Here is a 12,120-nt window from a genome sequence, read left to right as displayed (position 1 = left end):
CAAAACCACAAAATACCGCTATTCTTGGGAACAAAGATGACTAGTGCGGCTCAAGGACTGCATGATGGTCTAGTGATTCCTGTAGCCAGCACCTCATTTATAAATAGAAAGTATAAGAAGAGCGTTTGCAAGCAAGCGTAAATGCATTAGTTACGTAAAAAAAGACGGTTCATCTGTCTTTCAGGGCGATTGGAACTTTATTGTATGTTCACAAATACAAGTCCATAGATGTGCACCGACATTGATTAATTACAGTTTCGCTGTAAGAGCGAACCAATGACAGTGACAGCAAGCACACGAGGCCTGGGCTGCTGTGCAGCCTAAACAGCACCCCGGAGGATACCAGGCGTCCGATGCCACGGTGAGTGCCAAACAGCGTCGTTATAACACCGGCGGCATTGTGCGCGCGCGCCTATGGCACACGTGCTTACTAATACTCAATTGAGAAGATGCGAGAAAACAATGCCAGCCGCAAGGCACCCCAAGGTCATGATCGCTACAAGGGATCATCTTCGACTAAGCGTCATGACGGCTGTCATCCGTATATGCTGACTGAGACCGCAAGACACTTTCAAACACTACCATCTTTACTACCGTTATAGGTGCCGAGACTACCAGCTTTGTTTGCTACGGATTCATTCATCGATCCTCATTGTAACAAACATGACTCATCAAGACCACAGTTCCTTGGATAAGGCAAGCTTCTCTAAGCGTTCTACGCCTCCTTTTCTAGCCATTAGGTAGGCACAAAGCGACAAAGTATCACCATCTCGCGGATTTGTGTGATGATTGGTGCGGGATGTACGTACATGGGACATAGTTTGCTAAAGCCTGGCCGAGAGCACCCTAGTGTTAAAAAACACCATTGCCCTCATCGCGCATGCTACGTATGTTATTGTGTTTCTGTGGTTTACGTAGGATGTGTTAACAAACGTGTTATGGCGTTTTTACGTGCGTATAATTGCCGTTCGGTAAGAGATAACGTTGTCAAACATGGCGACACCTGTCACTCCAGCTTCAGCGTATGTTATCGTGAAGGCTCCGCTCTCGCTGTCACTGATCAGCAAAAGAACATTGAAATTAACTTTCACGTCCTCTGAACTGGCCCGAAAGACTAGTTAAAAACTTTTTTGTGAGTCGTTCGGCGATTATGGCGACCTTAGGCATGACGGGACGTGTTGGCATACAAACGAAATAATTAATATTAGTGTATTTGTTTGGACATGTTTAGATACACGGGTTTAGCATGTAGTATCAGATCGCGTATTTTATTTTGATGTTTTCATTACGCTGGAAGTCCCCGTACTGTAAAACAAAGTCTTCAACGGGTTGGCACCAGAGTGTTCTGCAAAGGACTTGCGTTCAGCGCATGTACGTTAGGCGCTCAATGATGTCCAAAAGCTGCCTGATGTTATTTATGGCCTTCACCTACACACCCGGTAATTATATGTTGACTTTCTCCAGCAACTGTTATCCTGGTACCTTTCGAGAACACAGGGCACTTTTTGTTTTCTTTCTACGTTATTGAAATGTTTCCTTGGTCCCAGTTTCGGTAACGTGTGTATAGAGCGTTCCTTTTCTCACTCTAGTTCATTTCATTTTTAACCATGTGAATTTTAGCGGGAGTTATGTAACGCCCAGAAACGTGACATCCTATACCATCCCTGAACGCTGACTAGTAAGCACGAAAATGAAGATTTAGGAAGCAGTCAGTTAAAGCAACCGGTCTGTTCCAAACCTCAGCTCATTACCTCGTTGACAGATACGCATAAAAATATGCCACAAATGTGAAACCATTTCGGGCAGGTTGGTTTGTGGTGTAGCTTTACAAGTTTAGTGTTTCATTTTTCTTGTGTTTGGTGACATGTGCAGTATGCCCACGAGCTTTTCTTGAGAAGAAATTAGTTTTCTTGCTATTCAGCAACGCAAAAAGGCATCTCAGGTATTGCAAACCAGCGAATAAGCTCTCAGTTTATTTCCGAACCCGAAATAATAATGTGACAAAATGTGTGCTATAGGCGATATATATAGGGGCTCTTGCTCGGGCTCACATTTTTGAAATCTCTCTCGTATCAGTTTTCCTTTCCGTTTTTTGAAGTGTCGAAGCATATTTCACGTCGAATATATATATATATATATATATATATATTCATATAGCTGATGTGTCAAGCCTCATAAAAAAAGCCCTAAAGTAAAGAAGTAGATCGAAGTGCGTGCCAAAATAAAAGAAAATAACAAGTTTGACAAGATATATGCAAAGGGTTAGTGAAAGCCATGTGAGACGTCGGTCTACGAAAGCACACCCCAGAAGATGGTCCGGTCATTTTTCATCCCGCAGTTTATATATATATATATATATATATATATATATATATATATATATATATATATATATATATATATATATATATATATATATATATATACTGCAGAGAGACAGAGAAAGCAATTTCGCACACCTACGCCATAGGTTCTCCATAGTAACACGTTTGGCAGCCACATCTGAGCCGAATTCACTAAAACTTTCCTTCGCGGGCACTCTTTGACGCTGCGCATGCCCCTATGTTAACATTATACTCGTTGTCTAGGTTGACGTCACGTGGTGACGCAGACGCGGCCTCTTGCATATGTGACGTCGCTTTCTTGAGAGTGCATCCAGCCTTTCATACTGCTTTCTGTGCGTCCAAGCTAATCTTTTGTTAGTAGCATTTATAGTAAACAAGGGGACACGTCTTGCAAGCTCGCCGGCTAGAATTTATAATTTGCAATATGTGCCGTAAAGTAATAATGAAGAAGGTAATTTGGGATTTCTTGTGAATTGTGAATTACTTTAAAGTTTTTTTTTCGATAGCTCGGTATATGAATGTTGGCCTCTTCGAATAATCCAAATCAAGGACAAGAATTTTCTCATCTGAAACACGTGATATTTAAAAACTTTATAAACGCTGAAAATGATCACCTTGTATGTTTACATGGATAATCGGAATAAACATCTCAGCTTCCCCATAAAGGCGAAGCGATGAATGCGATAGCGACACATTAGAATATCGCACAATGTGTAACACTCGTAGCTGTAGTGTCAGTGTCAATTGAAATAAACGTAAGCTCAGTATAAACAACTTGTTTTCTAAGGGTCTTCTGTTCGAATACCGCCATCGGACCATTTCATTTATGTTGAACGACTTTACGTCCACTTTATGTACCTGATATGTTTCAAGCGTCTTTCCTGGGCTTATCTTGGAGGTGGTGTACAGCCGCGCCAACGAAATTCCCTTATTTTCAGGTTTCAGCACTGTTGCTGTTTCGAACTTTTAATATTTAAGACTTACAGTATTTAAAATAAAATAAATGCGCTGTCATTGTATTGTTTCATGCCATTCTTTCATGGGCTGCAATTCTTCAACATATGAGGTGTAATTTTGTCAAGAATGTAAGACCATGTATCAGAAGCTTAGTGACGGAATTTAAGCTGCATATAGCGCATGCCGTATAGCATGGCGTGGCATATAGCATACATATACGTAATTATGTACGGAAACTCAGGCGGAAGCCAACAGCCATGGCTACGCCAAAAATCTGGAGGACGCTTGGGCTTCGCCTTTGAAAGTGGAACGCGATATCATTCAAAGAACCCGGACTGCTCTTCACGCTTCCGGGCAAGTGGAGCGTATATAACCGTAATGTTTACCAGGAAACGCTGGCCGCGAACGCTACGTACGAAGGCGGGCTTTCTGGTAGAAACGTGGCCTCTTGCGTGGGGTGCGATGCAATGGAGTCGAGCGCCAGCAGGAGGTATGCAAGGAACCGGGTGCGCCGCTCCAAGGACCCCGAAAAACCCGCTCGCCGGCACGCGCAAATGGCGGACGCCGCGGCTTGTTTGTGAATGGTGGAAACGCTGGAAAGGGGATTTATTTGAGTCTTCGCATAACAAAATTATGCTTTCTCGTACAGTCAAATTACAATCCGAGAGCTATCTTGTGTATCTTGTGAGAGGTTATGTGTAATGATAGTTTACGGTTTTTCCACGTATTTTAGCTTGAGAAATTCAGTTATTTCACTACATTCCTTGTGTCACACGGAGGGCCTGGGTATGGGTGGTTCGAAAATCTTTTCGCCGGAGCGACGTCCGACGCCGACACCGCGTTTAGTGTGACACGGACTTCTTAACGCTAGCGCGTTAAAACTCGCTCGGACTGTCGATATAATTGCTATCGCAAAAGTTAGGCAGTGACACTCAGGTGTGGTAATGCGAAAGTGTAGTATTGTCTTCGGTGAAATGTTTTTTTTTTGCATGTTCTTTGTCCGCGCAAGCTCTCGCCTGCGTTGTAACTTCGCCTTGGCAAAGCCACATCTTTCAATGCCAGCGTAATCGCTCGCTCCCCAATGAAAGCCGTTGGTGCGCCTCAGTTCAGTAAGTTGCTGCGATGCGAGGCTGCCAAGATGGTTCGACTGCTTGCGTCACGCGTGCGTCTGAGAGTGCGCCGCTAGCGTTTCGCTGGAGGAACGGCAGACGCTCCGTTTCTGCATCCGTCAGGTTATCACGCGTCTGTCAGTCTTCATCTGACTTCCTTCATGAGACGCCACCGAGATGGTACTCTCCGCCACGACCGTAAAGCAGGCGCGAACGCTAGCCGACGGGGGAAATGAGGAAAGGACGGTAGGAGAGGGTGGTGAACGGTTGTACGAAAGCTTTGGATGGACCCACTGCATATGGCTGGCATTCAAAAAATGGCCAGGCTTAGCTTGGTTAAGCCAAGAATGCGTTGGATATTGCGCCAGTTGGGGCCCCGCTTTTCCTCCGGCTATCGTGACGTCACGTCACGTGGTTGCGCTCGGCCGCGCCCGGCCGAGCGCGCCCGGGCCTCGCCCAAGGGTTGCGCCCGGCCGCGCCCAAGGGCTGAACTGGGTGATTGCAATATGCAACGCATAAAAATAGAAGCAACTTAGTAACAAACATAGCAAACTTAAAAGAGAATAGACCCACATATGAGACGCGCAGCAATGAACAATAGCTGATATTCTCAATGGTGGCTGCCCGGCCGCGCCCAAGGGCTGAACGGAGTGATTGCAATAAGCAACGCATAAAAAGGCGGCGCCAAATCAAAAGGCAGGGAGTGTCTCAACGTGTTCGCTTGCCCGCGAGGAGTTCATAGCTCGAAGGACTGCTCATCACCGTTTAAGTGGACAATACTGATTTTGAGCACGAAATTCTTTTAGCTCCCGTTGTCGGCTACCTTCGAGTGACCTTGCGCCAAAAGCCAGATCCGTTATTCGGGCACTGAAGCGAGAGCATCCGCCCAAGTTAGAAGAACAAAGCGAGATTATCCGGGAAACCATAGAAGACCGCATTACATAAGCTAGTTACTTCTGTAACACGTTACAAAAAATATCGCTTTAGAGTTCTTCCTAATGTTTGTTTATAATATCTGTAACTCCTTGTAGGGTGAAGTTATATTTGTCACTTCCGATAGAGGCGTTCAAAAGGCAGATACAAGGCTCGACAAGAAAAGCTCGTGAGGAGATGAAAGGCTGGCGCCTTCATTCTCTGTTCTTTCAGGCAGTTCTCCCCTTTGACAATCGTCCGTTTCCCTGAGACGTTGGGTCCAGCTTGATTGGGCTATGCGCTTGATTGTCACCATTTGGCGCTGAGTTCTCTTTTCAACGCCAGCGGTCCGTGAGTTCCGCGGCGCGTGCGGCGTGTCGGCAGCACCCGCAGCGTCCGTCAGCATCCAAGCCGGCAGCGGCCTGCGCGCCGCGAATGGCTGTTTGGGTGAGACGAGACTTGCAATAAGGTTCTGTATGTGACAGGAAACCGTTGCGTCATCATGAACCAGTGCACAATATGGCGTGGTGCGGTGTGGTGTGGTGAGGTGAGGTGTGCCGTTGCGAACATGAACTACACCCATTTTAAGATTGTGGCTAGTATCATCTCCAACCTGTCGGCGATAACATGTAAGCATTTCGCGCTTAAGTCTTCTCTCGATTACAGGAGGGCCAGGATTCTTTTACTTTGCACACTCATTTTATACAATCATGACGTGGAACCACCTCCTCCCCATTGGCTACGCCGTCACTTGTGCAGTTACGCACGCAATAGGCACATATTTATTGAAGAACTGTGAACTCGCTCTGGCGTCGCGTCAGCGTGCTTCTCTCGAACCACGGATACTCGGGCTTAATTCCCACCCAGACATAAATTTGCCAAATTTTCTCTTTAATGCTAATAATTTACTTCGTTTACAGGAACCGCCCTGAGAAATTTTACGTCAATGCGAGCATCTTGTTCTGCGATTTTGCACTTTGCGCCATCGGCCATTTTTGGTACCATCTTTCGGTCACGCCGAATCCAGTGATAGATTTTCGCGTAATGGGGCCTATAATGATTTCACATAAATAATACTAAAAGATTCAGTTTAGTCCGCAGGCGAAGCATTGAAAGCAATAACAATCTCTGGTGTCGCGCCTAACGCGTCTCAGAACGCTTGCCTGAGGAGGAGCGTGCTAGCTGCGCTGCACTAATTGCACCTCGATCGGCAGGCGAGGTGGGACCTGAGGGCCGCGGATGCGCTTGTAAGCGTCCAAAGAAAGGATTACATCAATTATCACGTGAGGCTTTACTGTCCGTTCCACCGCGACCGGCGTGCGACCCCACCGTTGTGGTTATGGACGCTCAGCAGGAACACTCACGTGTGTGCGCGCCCAGCGCTCCAGCCAGCAGGGGAAGCCAGAACGGTGCCTGCCATGGCTACGGCAGTGCCGATTCATTGGAGCGTGACGTTGCGCCCGCTTGGCTTTGTCGCGTTAGGAGCCAAATGAATTCTGCGCTTCTCTGGAAGCCTTTTAAACATACATCCGGGGGCCGAGCACGCGTAATTGATAGGTGGGACAGCACGACAACGCTGTCGCCGGAAGCAGACGTGTGCCTCAATTGTATGTACAATTGCAATCGGGACAATAGTAATGATAATTTAATGTAGCAACAACATAAAAACATAATTGCGCGTTTAGAAACTGCTTCAAAATGTTTCAGATTTCGCTAGCAATAATAGAAATGTTCTTCGCGTCATTATTATGCACGGTTATATACTAACTGCTGAAAGCCTTCCCTTTTGCGCGTAATATATGCAAATGAATGGGACTGCATACATGACGATGTCATAATATTGCGGCGGCTTGCGCTGTTGATGTGAAAACTGAGACCCCATACGTCCGATGCCGGCGAGTTGCCGATCACCTAACGACTTTTTCTCTCAGGGCCCATGGCAAATCAAGGGCCAATGGCAAGGTTCAATCGATAGTCTGACAAGCTGTCAGCTGCTGAATGTTATAGGCCTAGCAATAATTGCTGCACCAAACAGTCACGTGCCTTCAAAATCACTAACCACAAGTTTAGTTCTTTCTTCTCTTACCATAGGTCCATGTGCGGTAAATATATCCAGGAAACATCAGGGACAGCCGGATGCCGACCAGTGGCCTTAGCAGGGCCACTGCTAGCAGGGCCAGTGGCCCCAGGGTCAGTGGCCTTAGCAGGGTTGGCAGCCGCGCTGGTAGGCTTGCTAACGCTGCCCTTGTCATAGGTGAATATACCGCTTTTCTTATCTCTATGCTCCAGTCTTTCGGTACGGTCTCCGGACTGCTCTGATAAGCACATTTTGTTGAATTTATTAGTTTCGGTGTTATAACCACTCTAATTGTGTGAATAGCGAAATTTCTATCATGATGAAAAACAAGAATGACTTAGGAGAAGCTAAAACGGGCATATTGTTGAATCGGTAGAGCATCAAGAAAGCGAGAACAGTTTAGCAGGAAATGTGCTCAAGGCTTCCTGGAGTAACGCATGATGTAAGTGCAGAATCGTGCAAATTTGATGCCTCCAACAACATCATAGAAGCTGACCTAAGATCTGCAAGCTTGTCAAAGGAGTTTGTAATTGCGCTTTTGAAGAAATGAAAAGGGTAACTCGAGACACTTCAACGAGAGCTCAGATTAGTTCAAACAGAATGCCTCAAGTGACAGAAATAGAATGAAGGCGCAAAGCGATGAAATAAATTATGACAAGAAAGAAGGTAGAATTAAATGTGGGGGAGGCAAGATACTGTTAAATTGGAGGCGGAAGTACCCAACACTGAAGAAACTAGCCGCGGCACTTACCTGAACGTACTATATTAGGAAATGGTACCACAGCGCCAAATATTCACGCGAGGTTTGCAAAGAAGCCTCCCATACCAGCTACCCAAAAAAGGTGGCCAAAAATTTGTCATTTTTGAGCGAAGAGCGAAGCATTGAAAGCGATAGAGCAAGGTCCAGCGTGGCGCTGAAGCTTTTCGGATGGTGTTAAACAACACAAGGGAGTGACACCATGTCATGACATAGCACGTGTTGTAGGGTTCAAATAAAGTGCTAGAGGAAACTGTGGCTCTAGTGCCTACTGGAGCTTCAAGACGAGTGGTTCAGCCAGCACGGGAGTGGTGCTTCAGCTGCCCACACTCCCGTGCATGTATTTATTTACCTAAACTTCATCCTTCTACCTTTACACGGCTTTGTGATGTTGCAAACTGATTGTTTTTGAGAAAGTACTGCGGTATAAATAGTTAAATAAATGTTCCTAGATTTGTCCAACGCCTGCATTAGAACATAAGACCTCTAGCACAGACACCCAATATTGGAACCAATATGCCACACACGCATGGGCAAGCGGAGCCACCCAATTAGCAGCAAATATGCATGTTCCCAGTCTTATTGCCTTCCACATTTAAGAGAGAAGTGTACATTGCTTTGAAATTCAGGACAATCAAGGCAGATAAAGCATAGTGAGCAAAGCCACAAGAACCGCTGAAGCTACAAGCATGAACACAAGACAATTTCATCTGCTAACCATCATTCCCACCATGGCTGAACGATTGCAGTGCCAGCGTGACCTTTAGCAACTATCGAAGAAAACCCTGTGGCATGCGAGGCAACTGGTTCTTCGAATCAGAGAGAGAGAGACGAAAACGACAAACGAAAGCCACGGAGGTTAACAAGGCTGAGCCCGAGCAGACCTGGATTGAATGTTTTCTCACAAACCGTTCACAACACACTGTCATCGATAGAAGTAGTAAAGGCAAGGCGCAAATGACCAGAACTTAGGGAGAAGAACACAAGCGACAGGACCGGTGCCACTGGCAAGCTGAGACGGCGATAAGGTTGACGCACAAAATGGCAGGATCGGTGCGAAAGCTTTGATGAAAGAAAGGGCCCAATGTAGAAGAAATATGCTCAAGTAAAACTCTTGCTTGGGCTAGTTGGTTCATGCTTGAAGTAGTAAAGGCAAGGCGCAAAAGACCAGGACTTAGGGAGAAGAACACAAGCGACAGGACCGGCGCCACTGGCAAGCTGAGACGGCGATAAGGTTGACGCACAAAATGGCAGGATGGGTGCGAAAGCTTTGATGAAAGAAAGGGCCCAATGTAGAAGAAATATGCTCAAGTAAAACTCTTGCTTGGGCTAGTTGGTTCATGCTTGAAGTAGTAAAGGCAAGGCGCAAAAGACCAGGACTTAGGGAGAAGAACACAAGCGACAGGACCGGCGCCACTGGCAAGCTGAGACGGCGATAAGGTTGACGCACAAAATGGCAGGATCGGTGCGAAAGCTTTGATGAAAGACCCAACCGCTCTTCGAAGCATCTTTTTAATAACCTGCATCTGCAACGTCTTCATGGTTCCTCTAATGCATTCAACAAGTCTTTTTTACCTAGTGCTATTGAATTGTGGAACGTGCTACCCAACAGTATAGTAAATGAAAGTGATCCAGATAAATTTAGGCGCCTTTTGTCATGTTTTTAAAACCCTTAACCTACCACTACTACGCTGTTGCTCTAGCGTCTAACTCTTTAGTGCTGTTATACTACCTGTTGTGTTGCCCTTTCTACTGCCGGTTCATACTTTACTTTGTTTAGTTTTATTTTTTCTTGCCAATCGTCTACTAGCATGTATACTAACTTTTGTTTCCCGTTGTACAAATAAGGGAACCATTGTACAATAATGACCATAGTGTTTCCCCTTATGTAATTCCCTCAAAGGGGTCCTTAAGGGACCGTAAATGATGATGATACCCTGCATTGAGGGAGGAGAAAAGGAGGGAGAAAGATTAAGTGGCCCTAGCGGCTACCAGGTGCTTCGTGTTGAGAAGCTGTCCATAATGTAGGGGGGTGGCTAATAATATTACGTATGTGCTACAAGCTATTCAGAAGTACAGAACCATGTTACATGCCTTTGTGCGAACGAAGAACAAATATATCGCAAGTGAGCCGCACACCCTCAGGTTATTCGGCAGGAAAAAAAAATGAAGTAGTGGCAGCCCTGAAGAACTTCAGAAAGTCCGGAACATGACACGGCGCTACTTCAAAGTGCTAGCCAAATAAAAAACAGAGAAAAACGCACAGATCCTGGTTTAATTGATAGGCGGAAAGTTTGGACACTTGGTATACATGTCTAGCCCTGCTTCAAGTACAAGCGCCGTATTCGCTGCTCGGGTTGCTTCGACAAAGTGTCACAAGCTCAGAAAGCATTTACATTTCCTCTGAAACTGTAGCTAAGAGCTTCTTGTCGTCCACATGTCGAGAGTTCTTGTACGAAGTTGTTGAAAGCCGCACATTAAAAGAGAAGCACATCGAGCGCGCAGTAAAGTTTTCAAAAGTGGTTAGGGTTTTTACATGACCGGCACAGAATGGCTATTATTGTTTACGGTGACTGCGGCCTGACAATGTTGCACTGTTCAAAACGAGTAGCCTGGCGATATGTATACAATAGTTTTACCTCCTGAAATGTGCTTGCAGCAGATTCTGACGTTTTGTGGCGTACGCTGTGAAACTTTTCTCTATTCCGTATAACGAAGCTTGTGCGTGTTATACTTGAAGTAGACAAGCTGGTAACGTACGTATAAGCGGCATATGGCACCCTCAAATAAATATTTTTCTAAATGCATCATAACAGCAGAAGACGTTCTTGGCAGGCAAGAAAGCAACAACAACAAAAAAAGGAACATGAGATATAGCTCGCCTATTTTCTCTTTGTTGTCTGCACAAGCACGAAACAAAGCTATGAGGTATCTTGACACTTTGTAAAACAGTCTGAAGGCTCAACTAAAGCGGTATTGAACAATATGAAGGCGGCACTGAAACGGCGACGACTTCGCGACACATTGCAGTGCGCCCGCCGCCGTTTTTCTTAATATCCTATTTACTCTGCGCCCGCAAGTTCTGTGAAAAATTGACGGTGCCACGACAAAGAAGACGAGTAGAAATCGGTGCCACCAATGCCAAGTTATTGCGATTATGAAGTTGGGCCCAACGTCTCAGAGGATCGGCATTTGTAAAAGGGGTGAACAGCCTCAAAGAACAGAGAATGAAAGCGCCAGCCTTTCATCTTCTTACGAGCTTTTCTTGTTGATTTGCCCGATAACGGGGAATCGCCGCATGGTTCCAACGTTTTTGAACGCTCCTCCTGCTTTGTCAATTGTGGTGGCTCACTATTAGAGCGATTGCTTGAAAGTATACAGCTGTTGGTGTCTTTGCAATTTCCCTGCGGGATGAATGCCTTGCTTTCAACACTGAAATGTGTTTCCACGGCTGTTATATGGCATAGTGCCAGATAGGGCCGGCGACCGGCTGCCGATTGTTCTTTCGGCGATTAATCATGTAGCCCCGCCGGAAGAAGCCACGTCCCCAACCACGATCAATAGGCGAGGCACGTTCGGAAGCTTATTAAAAACGGCGTTAGATAACCACAGCTTATTATGGAAAGTTTGACGGGGAGTTAAACGCGCGTACTTAGGAACAAGATGTTGAACAATGAAGTGAAATAAACAGCTTTGCAAATGAGCATCTCGCGTGTAACAACGAAGCGCACCTTGAATCGCACTCGCCTATAACGAAATTCAATTGATGCGAAGAATGAAGCTAGTAGATAGTCATACTTTCCAAAGGTATCATGATCAGTTTACTTTACTCATGGGCTATCAGATATCGACGCATTTATTGTTAAGGCTCCATTATTCTGTTATTACTAACCTTAAAAAGAAAAGCAAGATTATGAGGTTTCACGTGCCAAAACCACTTGCTGGTTATGAGGCACGCCGTAG

Source organism: Dermacentor albipictus, chromosome 5 (genome assembly GCF_038994185.2).
Source record: "Dermacentor albipictus isolate Rhodes 1998 colony chromosome 5, USDA_Dalb.pri_finalv2, whole genome shotgun sequence".
Lineage (NCBI taxonomy): Eukaryota > Metazoa > Arthropoda > Arachnida > Ixodida > Ixodidae > Dermacentor > Dermacentor albipictus.
The sequence above is the reverse complement of the archived record's forward strand: the minus strand, read 5'-3'. Positions refer to the sequence as shown.